Below are 12,218 nucleotides of genomic sequence, written 5' to 3' on the forward strand. Positions count from 1 at the left end.
ACTACTGAATTTGTTTTTTAGGGTTTATTTATTTTTATTGGAAAGGCAGATTCCCAAAAAGCATAGAGAGAAAGAGCATCTATCCTCTGGGTCACTCCACAAATGGCTGCAATGGCCAGAGCTGGTCTAGTCTAAAGCCAAGAGCCAGGAGCTTCTTCCAGCTCTCCCACATGGATGTAGGGTCCCAAGGCTTTGGGCTAGCCTCCACTATTTTCTCAGGCCACAAGCGGGAAGCTGAAGGGAAATGGAGCAGCTGGGACACAAACTGGCACTCATATGGGATCCTGGCACGTTAAGTGGGTGGATTAGCCAATTAAGCCATTGCGCCAGGCCCCTCACCATTGAATACTGTGGTGTAACTAATAGCAGTTTTGTATTTGAAACTAGTGAAGAAAACAACTATGTTCCCGACAGCTAAAAAAAAAAATACGGAATGCTTCACAAATTAATGTGTCATCCTCACACAGGGACCATGTTCATCTTTTCTGTATCATTCCAATTTTAGTGTAGGCACTGCCAAAGCGAGCACCCGGCCTGGGCTTTTAAGGACAGACAAGAATCACCTACATTAAGAGAGGGAGTAACAGCATTCTAAACAAAGAGAACCATTTGCACTAGCAGTGGAACCAGATGGTATGTTTGGGGTCTATGAATAGACTGAGATGAGGCACAAAGGGTGTGAATGGAGGGGTGGTGGAGGAGAAAGAGACAGGGCTGGGAAGGCAGGCTGGAGCAGGTGACTGTGGCTTTGTGGGCAAAGGAAGGAGCTTATGGCTCATCCCTAATGCTGTATGACGTTTGGTTCCAGCTGCCTCCTGGCACCATTGCTTTTCCCCACAGTCAGCATGTGGTTATATTTAGAAGTTGAGGTCAATGGACTCAGTAATGCGTGTGCTGAGCACATGTGTGTAATCAGTCCTTAGAATGGACTTCTAGAATTGTCGCTTGAAATCTCATGAACTTTTCAGAATGCACCGGATCCCAGCCCAGACTTGAGGTGGTTCACCATCAGCTTAATCCCTGCCCTGCCCTTTGCTCTTGCAACCGCCCGGGTGGTTTGGAGTTCCTGGAGCCTGCTGGGTCTGTAGGAGTGGCTACAATCGCAAGCCAAACCAGTCAGCTGGGGTGGGGCCCGCAGTGTTCAGCTAGGTGAGGAGCCGTATATGCCAGACGGAGAAGGAAGAGGACATGGGGTCCCCTATTCTGTGGGATTTCAGTCTGATTTGCAGGGCGTTAGATCAGAAAGACAGGTTGGGAACCATTAGTGACATGGGGTAAAGTGAGCATTTACAAAGTGCTTGAGTACGGGAGCAGGGACACAGTGAGGAAATAAATACATCGACTGGATTCCTAGCCTTACCAAGCACAATCTGGTAAAAACAGGTAATGAAAAGAGGCCATCGTGCTTCAGGAAGTCCCAGCAGGCTGACCGCAGTCATCATCAACCAATAAAGATCAGGGCACGTCCTAGGCCGGGACTGGAGTTTGCACTTTGAGCAGAGGCTGGAGAGAAGCAGGGAGGACAGCTCCCACAGAGCAAGCAGCCGCTGGAGTTCAAACCAGAGACTGGCTTATCTCTTACAGGTGGGGAAGTTTCCCATCGGGTGGTTTGCAGGGCACAGGTGGGAGGGCCCGGAGGCTGAGCTAAGGATGGAGGTATTGTGGAGCCACTGCCTTCCAAATGGGATCAGATCTGTCTCATAGAAAAACAAGTCCCTTTCATGGCAACCCAGGACACTCACCTGCAAAATAAAAGTTGATTTTGAAAATCTCAGAGCCTGCATCCTCTGATGTCTGATTTTGAAAAGTGCTGCTTCTTTTTTTTTCTTAAGATTTCTTTTTTGTTTGTATAATTATTTATTTTTGCAAAGGCAGAGTTACAGAGAGTGGAAGAGAGAGAATCTTCCAACTGCTGGTTCACTCCCCCAAAACAGCCACAATAGCCAGAGCTAAGCCAGGCTGAAGCCAGGAGCTTCTGGGTTTCCTACCTGGGTGCAGGAGTGCTTGGACCAAATTCTGCTCTTCTCCCAGGCACATCAACAGGGAGTTGGATGGGAAGAGAAGGCAACTGGGGCTTGAACAGGCACCCAAATGGGATGCCTGTGTCACAGCAAGGTTTAGCTTGCTATACCTAGCGCCAGCCCCAAGAATGAAACACTGCTTCTTAAACTTCCTTGTGCATCCGAAGCACCCTGCAATCTTATTCTAGAGCCAGGATTGTGGCAAGTTAAGTTGTTGCTTGCAGGGCCCAGTGTTGTAGCCTAATAGCTAAAAAAACTCACCTTGAACACTGGTTCTAATCCCAGTGGTCCCACTCCCCATTCAGCTCCCTGCTTGTGGCCTGAAAAGCAGTAGAGGATGGCCCAAAGCCTTGGGACCCTGCACCTGCGTGGGAGACCCGGAAGCTTCAGATCAGCTCAGCTCCAGCCACTGCAGTCACTTGAGGAGTGAATCATCAGATGGAAGATTTTCCTCTCTGTCCCTCCTTCTCCTCTCTGTATCTCTGACTTTCAAATTAAAAAAAAAAAAAAAAACCACTTAAAAAAAATAAGTTGTTGCTTGCAGTGCCAGTGCACTGGATTGGAGTAGTCAGTTCGTCTTAGCTGCTCTTTTTCTGATCCAGCTTCCTGATGGCTGCCTGGGAAGACAGTGGACCATGGTCCAAATATTGGAGAAAGAGCTTCCATCCACTGGGTCACTCCCCCAAGGTCAGTGCTGAGCCGGTCAGGAGCTTCTTCCCAGTCTCCTACATGAACCAGTATATAGATCTTTCTCTTTGTATTTTCTTCTCTCTGTAAATCTGCCTTTCCAATAAAAAACAAATAAGTATTTTAAGAAGGAAGTAAGGGAGAAACAGAGAGAATAGAAAAAAGAGAAAGAAAAATAAAAAGACTACTGTTAAGATATTAAAAAACCACTGTCCTACACCACCCTAGCCTTGCAGTTTCTCATTTATTTCTGCTTTTTTTTTTAATAATTGGAAAGACAGATATACAGAGAGAAAGATCTTGTTTCTGTTGATTCACTCCCCCAGTGGCCACAGCAGCCGGAACTGAGCTGATCCAAAACCAGAAGCCAGGAGCTTCTTCCAGGTCCCTCACATGGGTGTAGAGTCCCAAGTCTTTGGGCCATCCCCCACTGCTTTCCCAGGCCACAAGCAGGGAGCTTGATGGGAAGTGGAGCAGCCGGGACATGAACCGATATCCATATGGGATCCTGCCAGTTACAGGGCTAGGATTTAGTCACTAGGCTTTCGCACTGGGCCCCTCTTTTGTTTCTTAGGCAATGAAAAGCGTGGAGAGACATCCAGCATAGAGCAGATGACGAAGGCCAGGCTATGAGTCCTATTGACCCTCCCTATGTCTCCTGGCAACCGTGCAATTCCAAGGTTGTAACAGCTCTAGCCTTTATCACGCTTGATAAAACAGGCTGTCTGCTTCCAGACCCGTGGGCAGGGACAGGGAACAAAGAGAGCCAGTCGGTGGGGAGTGTGCGTCAGGAAGAAGCAAGGTCTCTGGCGCTAACGTGGGTTTTCCCCTAGGACAAACCCCTTCCTCTCCAAACTGGAGACCTGCAGTCTGGTTGCTGAAGGTTGGGCGCCGGCGGGAGGCCGGGCGGGTCACGTAGGCCCGGTAAGAATGTGTTATTTATCTCTGCAGCTGGAATCCAAGCGAGTCCCAGCCTGGAGCCCGGTGCCCAGAGCAAGGTGCAGACCCGGGCTCCAGGCTGGGAGGGCGGGCTACAGTCCTCTCCTGCAGCTGCCTGGGGGAGTGCAGGGCGCCTCCCACGCCCAGGGTCCCCAGACAAGAGCGAACCAGGCAGCAACTAGGCCAACACTCCAGCACCAACCCAGCCCTTCAAGGTGACCTCACGTCACGCGTCATTGGCCCTATCTCCCCCTGCATGGAGCAGATCCTGTGGTTCCCTGGTTCGTGTATAATCCTTTGCGGAAGACTTGGCCGGGTGCGTGACCTGGAGGAAACGTTCGGACTGCTCTGAATTCCCCCTATAGAGACCCCAGTATCATTTCTGAAATGGCTCTTAGGACAGTGAACTCGTCTAAGGGGAAAAAAAAAATTGTATCTTTAAAAGGCACTTGTTAAAGGGGAAAAAAATCTTTAAAAAAATGTTTTTTCATATGAAAGGCACAGTTATAGAGAGAAAAGGAGGGATACAGATACCGTCCACCCACTGGCTCATTCCCCAGATAGTGGCGCAGGCTGGACACGAGCTGCTCTGAAACCAGGAACCCTGAGTTTCTTCTGGGTGTCCCACGTGGGTGCAGAGGCCACTGAGCAACTGAGTCATCTTTCCCAGGAACATGAGCAGGGAGCTGAATGGGAAGTGAGCAAGGACACAGTCCGTGCTCATATGTGATGCCAGTGCTTCAGGCGATAGCTTTATCTGCTGTGCCACAGTGCCAGCTCCATCTCAGCTTGTTTGTTTAAGACTTGTTTATTTTTTATTGAAAAAGCACATTCACAGAGCGAAGGAGATACAGAGAGAAAGATCTGTCCACTGATTCACTCCCCAACTGGCTGCAATTGCCATAGCTGAGCCAATCCGAAGCTAGGAGCCAGGAGTGTCTCCAGGTCTCCCATGCAGGTGCAGGATCCCAGGACTTTGGGCCGTCCTCGACTGCTTTCCCAGGCCACAAGCAGGAAGCTAGAAGGGAAATAGAACAACTGGGACATGAACTGGCATCCATATGGGATCCGACATGTGCAAGGTGAGGGTTTAGCTGCTAGGCTATTGTGCTGAGCCCTGGATCTTGACTTTTTTTTCTCTTGAGTATACAAAAGGTTAATTTTGAAACAGAGTTAAAATTATATCATATCATTTCTTTTTCATTTAGCAAAGCAAATAACCCTTTCTTTTAAAAAGCTTTTTTTATTTGATTGGACTGGTGCTGTGGTGCACAGACTAAGCTTCTCCCTACGGTGCTAGCCTCCCATATGGGTGCCAGTTTGAGCTCCTGAAGCTCCACTTTTGAATCAGCTCCCTGCTAATGGCCTGGGGGGTGGGGGCAACAGAGGATGACTCAAGCCCTTGGGCCCTTGTATCCACAGGGGCAATCTGGAAGAGGATCCTGGTTCCTGGCTTTGGAAAGTTCCAGCGCTGACCATCACAGTCATTGTGGGAATGGACAATGGACAACCAGTGAACAAGGGATCTCTCCCTCTCTGTCTCTGTAATGGTGCCTTTCAAATCATTACGTAAATAAGTCTTTTCTTGATTTGAAAGGCACAGTTACAGAGAGAAAGAAAGAGACAGAGATCTTCTCTCTGCCGGTTCCCATTCCCCAGATGACCATGACAGCAAGCACTGTGCTGGTCTGAAGCCAGAACCCTAACATGACACCCAGGTCTCTCTCATGGGTACATGGACCAGGGACTTGATCTGTCCTCCACTGCTTTCCTAGGCACATTAGCAGGGAGCTGATTCAGAAGTGGAGCAGCCAGGACTGGAACCAGTTGCCTTATAGAAAGCCGGCGCTACAGCTGACCACTTTCCCTAATGCACCACAGCCCAGCCCTGCAAACATCCTTTCAATGTTAGTATAAACAGACCTATTTCATTATTGTTACTGTCTGCATTGCATTCAAGTTTATTGTTGAGCATTTGTGATTTCTTTTTTGACAGAAAAAAAAGAGATTAATTTTTCTATCCGTTGACTCACTTCTCAAATGGCCACAACAGCCAAGCCTGTTGTGATACCAGGCAGAAACCAGGAACTAAGAGCTTCCCCTGGTCTCACAAAGGAGAGGCAGAGCCAAGCACTTTGGCCATCTTGCACTGCCTTTCCAGTACAGGAGCAGGCAGTTGGATGGGAAGCAGAGCAGGCAGGACTTGAACCTGCACTCTGGTACAGAATGCAGATATGGCAAGCAGAGGATTGATCCGGTGAACCACAACGTTGGTCCCTGTTGCTTTCATTATGAGAACTACAAGAACAGCAACAAAACCTGTGGCAAAATGTGAGAATGTCTGTAGGACACATTCTTGGAAGCTGAAGTCCTAAAATACAAGCATGATTAAATGTTACTAATGTTGCCAAGCAGCTCTTTGAAGAAGAGGTGTCAGTTACCTTCCCACCCACACTGGGTGGGGATACGGATTTCCCAGCATCCTCACAGACACAGAGAGCCAAACTGTGTTCATCTAATAACTTCTAATACACCACGTGAAATGTGCCTTCCTTTCATCACTAGGAAGAGCACCTTATCATGTGTTTTTATTTTATGTTTAAGATTTACTTGCTTTCGTTAGAAACTTTTATTATCAGACCAGAAAATAAAGACACAGAGGTCTCCCATCTGCTGGTTCACGCCCCAGATGGTCAAATAGCCAGAGCTAAGCCTGTCCAAATCCAGGAGACAGGAGCTTCTTCTGGGTCTCCCACAGGTGTGCAGGCTCTCAAAGCTTTGGCTCATCCTCCATTGCTTTCCCAGGCCACAGGCAAGGAGCTGGATGAGAAGTGAAGCTGCCAGAACACACACTGATGCCGACATGGGATCCTGGTGCATGCAAGGCAAGAATTTAGCCATTAGGCTCTTATGCCAGGCTCCTGTCATGTGCTTTTTTTTTTTTTCAAGATTTATTTTTACTGGAAAGATGGATATACAGAGAAGAGGAGAGATAGGAAGATCTTCCAACCATTGTTTCACTCCCCAAGTGGCCACAATGGCTGGAGCTGAGCCAATCCGAAGCCAGGAGCTCTTCCGGGTCTCCCACGCAGGTGCAGGGTCCCAAAGCTTTGGGCCGACCTCGACTGCTTTCCCCGTCCGCAAGCAGGGAGCTGGATGGGAAGCAGGGCCGCTGGGACTAGAACTGGTGCACATATGGGATCCCAGCACATTCAAGGCGAGGACTTTAGCCGCTCCGCTATAGCACCGGGCTCTGTCATGTGCTTTCAAAAAAGAAAAGATTTAGTAAAAAGCAGAATTACAGAGAGATGGAGAGACAAAGAGAAAGAGATCTGTGTGCTGGTTTACTTTCCAGATGCCTGTAACTGGCAGAGCTAGGCCAGACTGAAAACAAGAGCCAAGAGCTCCATCTAGGTCTTCCACAGGCAAGTGGGTTATCTTTAGCTGCTTTTCCGGACACATTAACAGGGAGCTGGACTGGAAGCAGAGTAGTCAGGGCTCAAACTGGCTCTTGTAGAGGATGCTGGTGGTACAGGCAGAAGCTTACCCCACTGTGCTTCGGATACCTTTTCCCTACCATCAGCTTGTTAACCAGTGGTTTCCTCTTCTAAGAGCTGCATGTTCTTGTTAAGACCTGTGCTTCTTAGTTGTGCCTTCCTTAAGCCTTAGTAATTACGAAGTCTTTTTTTTTTTTTTTTAAGATTTATTCTTTTTACTGGAATGGCAGATTTAATGGAGAGAAGAAGAAACAAAGAGGAAGATTTTTCCATCTGCTTGTTCACTCCCCAAATGACCACAATGGCTGAAGCTGAACTGAGCCAAAGCCAGGAGCCAGGAGCTTCTTCCAGGTCTCCCACGTGTGTAGGTGTGAAGTCCCAAGGCCTTGGGCCATTCTCCACTGCTTCCCCAAGCCACCATCAAGAAGCTGGATGGGAAGTGGAGTAGCTGGCACACAAACCAGCACCTATGTAGGATCCTGGTGTGTGCAAGGTATGGATTTAGCCATTAGGCTATCAGTCCAGGCCCCCTCTACATTAAAAATTTTTTATTTTTATTTTTAGTTATTTGAAAGGCAGAGCTAGCACGAGAGCTCTTCATCTGCTGGCTTACCCCCCAAATGGCCACAATGACCATGCTGGACCTGACCAAAGCCAGGAGTCAGGAGCTTCTCCCAGATTTCTCATGGTGGTACAGGGGCCCAATGATTTGATCCATTCTCTGCTGCTTTCCAAGGTGCATTAGCAGAGAGCTGGATTGAAAGTGGAGCAGGGCCAGGTGCGATAGCGTAGTGGTTAACATCCTCTATCCCATATGCTCGCTAATTCTAATCCTGGCGGGCCTGCTTCCCATCCAGCTCCCTGCTTGTGGCCTGAGAAAGCAGTGGAAGACCCAAGGCTTTGGGACCCTGCAACCACATGGGAGACCCGAAAGAGCTCCTGGCTTCAGATCAGCGCAGCATCAGCCATTGCAGTCACTTGCGGAGTGAACCATCGGACAAAGATCTTCCTCTCTGTCTCTCCTCCTCTCTGTATATCTGACTTTCCAATAAAAATAAATAAATCTTAAAAAAAAAAAAGAAAGACTCAAAAGGGACTCAAACTGGCACCTACCAGCTATGCCACAACAGTGAACCCCCCAAATAAATCTTTTTAAGAAATAGTTTTTAGGCAAGGAGCATGAAATTAATTTTATAAGACACATATGTTTACATGTAAAGTCATTAAAGCAACTAAATTTAAAAAGTAAGTGCAAACACTTATTAAGAATACAGAGGAAATTGGGGTTGACATTGTGGCTTAGTGGCTAAAGTAGCCACCTGCAGTACTGACATTACATATAGGCAGCAGTGCACATCTTGGCTGTTCCACTTTTGATTCAGATCAGTATCAATGGACTAGGAAAGTAACAAAAAATGGCCTCATCGCTTGGACCCCTGGGCGCACAGGGGATATTTGGAAGAAGCTCCCAGTTTTAAATCGACCCAGCCATGATTACTGTAGACATGTGGGTGGTGAACTTCTTGGGATGAAAGACTTTTGCACTCAATCTGTGGCTCTGCCTTTCAAATAAACAATAATCTTTTAAAATATTTCTTTAAAGTAGAGGAAATAAACTTGCAAAATCAGAATAGTACTAAAAGAAGCTGGATGTCCTTTTGATTATTTAAAAAAAAATATTTATTTGGGTCTGGCACAATGGCCCAGCAGCTAAATCTTCACCTTGCATGCACCAGGATCGCATGTGGGCAACGGTTCGAGTCCAGCCTGCTCCACTTCTCATCTAGCTCCCTGCTTGTGGCCTGGCAAAGCAGTAGAGGACAGCCCAAAGCCTTGGGACTTTACACCTATGTGGGAGACTCAAAAGAGGCTCCTGGCTCCTAGTTTTGGATCCTCTCAACCCTGGCTCTTGCAGCCACTGGGGGAGTGAATCAGTAGACAGATCTTTGTCTCTGCTTCTCTCTGTAAATCTGTCTTTCCAATAAAAATAAATAACTCTTTACAAAAAAAAAGAAAAAGAAAGAAAGAAAGAAAGAAAGAAAGAAAGAAAGAAAGAAAGAAAGAAAGAAAGAAAGAAAGAAAGAAAGAAAGAGATTCACAGAGAGAAGGAGAGGCAAAGCTGGTTCACTCCCTTAATGGCCATAATTGCTGGAGCTAAGCCAATCCGGAGCCAGAAACCAGGAATTTTGTCTAGGTCTCCCACGTGGGTATGAAAGCCCAAGGATTTGAAGCATCCTCTACTGCTGTCTCACTCCACAATCAGGGAGCTGGATTGGAAGTGGAACAGCTGAGCCATGGTAGCTTGTTATGTCATGGCATTGCCCTTCTCCTCCCAACCCGCACTTTGATGGTCTTAACTTTTTTTTTTTTAATATATAACTTTACTGAGATCCAGACCTGATGAAAAATCAGACTCAGCTAGGCCGCAGCACCCACCAGCATGTGCATGCCAAAGCCAAGGCTTGGGGCAGGCTTTGTAGTGATTCTTTTACTGTCAACCCAACCAAGTTGCAGCATCATAGTTAGCCCAAGAGCTCGGTCTGGGTGCAAGCAATGAGCTGGCCAGGCCACTACAACATGTCAGCTCACATGAGAACAAGGACTGAGGATCTCCTGGGTGGGCATTCTTAGCGGTGCTCCCCAACTAAATCCCTGATCTGTAGGAAAATCACACGGCTGTGTGGCCTGACCCTGCAGCATATGTTGCAGGACTGGATCACCTCAATTACTGACTCTAGTGCAAGGACAGAGAATATACCCAGATGCACCCCAAAGATAAGACTCACGTAAGCCAACAAAGGACTCCAAGTGCCTCTTCAAAGGATGGAGAAAAAGGCAGGGTGGTCAACCCTCCAGATCAGGCCTTTGGACACACAGAGGTAGACAGGCACAGCCAACAAGCCTTAGACAGAGCTTCTCGGAGCAATCAAGACCACTCAAGTGACACCTTCGGGACATTGTTAGAGACCCATCAAAGGACCGTCTGGGTCCCTGGTGCTGAGGGGCTTCCAATTAGGAAGCGGAGGGTTGGCGAGGTGGGGCGAGGGTGGGTGTTGTCTCCTTCCTAATCGAAAGCCCCACACGGGTCTGCCACACCTTTGTCTTTGTAATAAGTACTAAAATAGATCAATTTTTTTAAAATGTAACTTCAGACAAGGCCCAGTCTTTTATCTTTTCACCAACCAAACTCTCTATCGCCCTCTTCTGTTCCGATGCTCTCATTTCAATGCAGTTCAACTGCAAATATGATTAAGGGAAAAGTATTATTAACTGTGGGCAGTGCCTGAGTTTAGTTACCTACATTGTTCTCATGGATCCTGCTCTAGTCTTGACTGAGGGATGCAGAAGCCACATCGTGGTGCAGTGGGTTGAACCACTGTTTGGAATGCTCACATCTCGTGTATGAGTGCCTGGCTTGTGTCCTGGCTGCTCTGCTTCCTGTGGCTGTGATCCTAGCAGGCAGTGGGTGCTGACTCAAACGGCTGGATCTCTGCCACCCACATGAGAGATCCAGATGGAGTTATTGGCTTCTGGCTATAGCCTGGCCCAAGCTTTGGGTAGTGAAGCAGCAGATGGAGAATCAATTTCTGTCTCTCTGGCTTTGAAGTAAATAAATAAGTAAATTTTGTTCCTGAAAGTGTGTATGTCTCTCTGGAATATCAACTAAGGAACAGGCAATCTTGCATTACCTTGTGAAAGCTGTGTTATGAAATTGACTGTGAAATAGTATGAATTTATAAAAAGTGAAAGTGATCGTTCAAATTTAAAAAAAAAGTGATAGTTCAAAGACATGCCCTGGCTGAAGTAAGCTGTGCTCCAGGGAGGAAGTGGCTGGGTATGGCCCACTGTCCTCTGCCTTTAGGAATAGTTTTGTCATGAAGCCATTTGGGCAGCACTGTTACAGGTGATGGAAAACCATGGATTAAGTTCCAGTAAGGGCTCTAGACCAGGCCAGGATGAGATGAACAGTTTCGGAACAGTTTGGGGGTTACACTTGACCGAGCTGATGATTCCGAGCAGGAATAATAGTGATGATAGGCTACGGGGTTGGTGTTGTGGTGTTCTCACACAAAGCTGTGTGACCTGCAATCCCATATTTGTGCTAATTTGAGTCCCATCTGCCCCACTTCTGGTCTTACTTCCTGCTGCCGCTGACCTTGGGAGAGCGGGGGAGGTGAACAAGTACCCTGCCACCCACATGGTAGACACGGAAGAAGCTTCCGGCTCCTGGCTTCACCCCGGCCCAGCCACTGAGGCCACTTAGGGAGAAAACCAGCAAATACAAGCTCTCTCTCTCTATTTCTCCCTATCTCTCTGTCTGAACTCGGATGTTCAAATTTCCCTTATCTACTTGATGTATTGTTCCTTTTCTACTTCATCCTTTTCTTCAAGCAATGTAGATGGCACACCAATTTCCATGTTACTGTGACTTCGCACTGACTACTGGACCTGTCTGCACCCCGTTTTCCTTGTCTGCAGGTTGATGACAAGTCTACTCACCCCGGTGAAAATGAAAGGAGTTCATTAGTACAGGGTGTAGAAAAGTCAGCATGGTCTGCGCATTAGCTACCTCAGCAGCATTATGACTACAAGCTCTGTGCCTCTCACACAGCATCTCCCAGGGCTGGGGATTCCACAGGTCCCACTTTTCGATGCTGGAATGGATTTGGAAGGAAGATGGGCCAGGCTGTCCGTCGCACTTGTCCAGCCATCCACTGCCCCCAACAGCAAGTGCTCAGAATAGTAGCTGAATGAATAAACAATTGTTTTTTCAGCGAACTGCAAGGACTACACCTGCTGCTGGCGGTCATACTCCTAGAACCAAGCACCAGGTGAAGCAGTCAGCAGGTGCCCAGGGATTAGCAAACTAATGAGGACGCAAGGATGCATAAATAACTACAGGCAGGAAATCATGAAGGCTGCAAAGCAGGTGCAGATGGTGCTGCCCCAAGACCTTCTCTAGGGTTAGCACAGCAGACAGCTAGGGACTTTAGCCGCGCGAGGACTGCTGGGAAGTCGGGGCTCGCCCTCGGGCTCGGCGTTCCGCCCCGCCCCGCAGCTGGCTCACGTGACC

The 12,218-nt window shown here is 47.8% G+C and overlaps 1 non-coding gene across 1 annotated transcript; it reads right to left on the reverse strand.

Annotated features, from left to right (window-relative positions):
* Window positions 1-422: 422 nt before the first annotated feature.
* On the reverse strand, window positions 423-529 carry LOC121155393. The gene has a single exon (XR_005883655.1). It is a non-coding gene; the product is annotated as a U6 spliceosomal RNA (small nuclear RNA).
* Window positions 530-12,218: the final 11,689 nt, after the last annotated feature.

This window comes from Ochotona curzoniae, unplaced genomic scaffold, assembly GCF_017591425.1.
Source record: "Ochotona curzoniae isolate NIBS_2020 unplaced genomic scaffold, NIBS_Ocur_1.0 contig_291, whole genome shotgun sequence".
Lineage (NCBI taxonomy): Eukaryota > Metazoa > Chordata > Mammalia > Lagomorpha > Ochotonidae > Ochotona > Ochotona curzoniae.